The sequence below is a fragment of the Orycteropus afer genome, unplaced genomic scaffold, assembly GCF_000298275.1.
Source record: "Orycteropus afer afer isolate SDZICR_OR568_19922 unplaced genomic scaffold, OryAfe1.0 scaffold00036, whole genome shotgun sequence".
Lineage (NCBI taxonomy): Eukaryota > Metazoa > Chordata > Mammalia > Tubulidentata > Orycteropodidae > Orycteropus > Orycteropus afer.
The window spans coordinates 16,937,905-16,940,598 of NW_006921623.1; the positions used below are offsets into that span (position 1 = coordinate 16,937,905).

Genomic DNA, 2,694 nt, shown 5'->3' on the forward strand with positions numbered 1-2,694 from the left:
ATGACAAAATAAATGAAAAATTAGAAATGATTCTAAATCTACAGATAGAAATCCAGAAGATTAATACTAAATTGTCAGAAATAGATAACACATCAGAAGGGCAAAGGAGCAGAACTGATACAGTAGAAGAAAGAATTAATGAGATTGAAGACAAATACCCGAATACTTCTTTGGAAAGGGATCAATCAGAAAAAAGTTCAAAACAAAATGAAGAAAACCTAAGGATCATGTGGGATACTATCAAAAGGAATAACCTATGTGTCCTTGGAATTCCAGAACAGGAAGATAAAAATAAAACCACTGAGAAAATTGTCTAAGATTTATTGGAGGAGAACATCCCCAATATGATGAAAGATGAGACTATATCCATTCAGGAAGCACAACAAACCTCAAACAAGACAGACCCCAAAAGAAAATCACCAAGACGTATCATCATCAAAACTAAAGACATAAAAGAATCCTGAAAGCAGCACAGAAAAACAAGAAGTTACTTAAAAAGGAAAACCAGTAAGAATAAGCTCTGATTTCTCAGCAGAATCCACGCAAGCAAGAAGGCAATGGGATGTTATATATAAAACCCTGAAAGAGAAAAATTTTCAACCAAGAATTATATACTTGGCAAAACTGTCCCTCAAATATGATGGAGAAATTAGGAGATTTCCAGATAAGCAGAAACTAAGGGAATTTGTTAAAACCAGACCAACCTTGCAAGAGATACTAAAAGGTGTCCTTTGAACAGAGAACCAAAAATAGCAAATAACAACTGCCCATTAACATAAAAGATGACATAATCCAGAAATCTCAGCTATGGACATAGCCAAAGTAAAATAAGCTTACAAGATTGTAAACAAGGAATCAGAGACATCAATTGGCAAGTGAGAACAACTACAAACCAAAAAGAGGGAAAACACCGTGTAGTTATAGAACTTCTAAATGGTGAGGAAGTCAAGAGAGTTCAAAGACAGAATAGACTGTTCTAATCTCAGGGAGTAAATTATAACTCATAAGGTAAACTCAAAGAAAACTGATAACCTTCACATCACAATAAAAAAGAGGACAAGCACAAATATTCAGCAAATACTAAAACAACAGAAACAAAGGAAATGATAACACGATTCATAAACATAATGAGCTCAGCACAGAAAATAATATGCAAAAAAGAAACCAGGGACACCATGAAAAAACACGTAACAAAATAATTCATACTTCTCAATAATTACACTGAATGTTAATGGATTAAATGCACCACTCAAGAGACAGAGAGTTGCAGATTGGATAAGAAAACAAAACCCATCAATATGCTGTCTACAAGAGACACACCTTAGAGACAAAGACAAAAATAGACTAAAAATCAAAGGTTGGAAAAAGATATATCAAGCAAATGGCAACTCTAAGGGAGCAGTGGCAATATTAATTTCTGACCAAATTGACTATAAGACAAAAACCACCATATGAGACAAGGAAGGACATTATATAATGATCAAAGGATCAATTGAACATGAAAATATAACCATAATAAATATCTATGGACCCAAGGAGAGAGCCCCAAAATATATAAATCAGACTTTAAAAGGGTTTAAAAGTCAAGTAGATGACTCCACAGTCATAGTGGGAGGCTTTAATACACCACCTTCAATGAAAGAGGGAACAACTGGAAAGAAACTCAACAAAGATGCAGAAATCTACAGAGCACTTCACCCAACAGCACAATATACATTCTCTTTTCCAGTGCACATGCAACATTTTCTATCATAGACCATATGTTAGGCCATAAAGCAAGCCTTAACAAATTTTAAAAGACTGAAATATTGCAAAGCATCTTCTCAGATCATAATGCTATCAAATTAGAAATCAACAATAGGAAGATCAACGGAAAAGCAGCAAACACATAGAAACTGAACAACACCCTCCTAGAGAACGACTGGGTAAGAGAAGAAATAAAAAATGAAATTCAATAATTCCTTGACTCAAACGAGAATAAAAACACAACATAACAAAACATTTGGGACAAAGCAAAAAGAGTGATCAGAGACCAATTTATAGCAATAACTGCACACATCCAAAAAGAAGAAAGAGCCAAAATCAACACTTTAAACTAACATCTCAAACAATTAGAAAAAGAACAGCAAGAAGAGACTACAGTGCTCGCTTTGGCAGCACATATACTAAAATTGGAACGATACAGAGAAGATTAGCATGGCCCCTGCGCAAGGATGACACGCAAATTCGTGAAGCGTTACATATTTTTGAAAGTGAATTTGCTCTGTAAATCTTCACCCAAATCACAATAAAAAAAAAAAAGACTACAGTCACCAGAAGAAAGGAAATAATAAACATGTGAGCAGAAAGCAATTAAACAGAAAATAGAAGGGCAATAGAAAAAAATCAAGAGCAGAAGTTGGTTTTTTGAAAAGATCAATAAAATTGACAAACCACAGGCAAATTTAACAAAGGAAAAGAGGGAGAGAACACAAATGACACAAGTAAGAAACAAAATGGGTGCATCACAACAGAACCAACTGAAATAAAAAGGATAATATCAAGATACTATGAAAAACCGTACTCCAACAAATTTAAAATTCTGGAAGAAATGGAGAGATTTCTAGAAACACACCAATTACCTAAAATGACAAAGACTGATGTGGAAAAGTTGAACAGATCCATAACAAAAGAAGAAATTGAACAGGTCATCAA

The 2,694-nt window shown here is 33.9% G+C and overlaps 1 protein-coding gene and 1 non-coding gene across 2 annotated transcripts in view; one reads left to right on the forward strand and one right to left on the reverse strand.

Annotated features, from left to right (window-relative positions):
* Positions 1 to 2,694, reverse strand: part of DDX10 (DEAD-box helicase 10) — a 381,553-nt gene that overhangs the window by 298,068 nt on the left and 80,791 nt on the right. The window lies entirely within an intron of this gene.
* Positions 2,142 to 2,248, forward strand: LOC122149624. Its single transcript, XR_006163240.1, has one exon. It is a non-coding gene; the product is annotated as a U6 spliceosomal RNA (small nuclear RNA).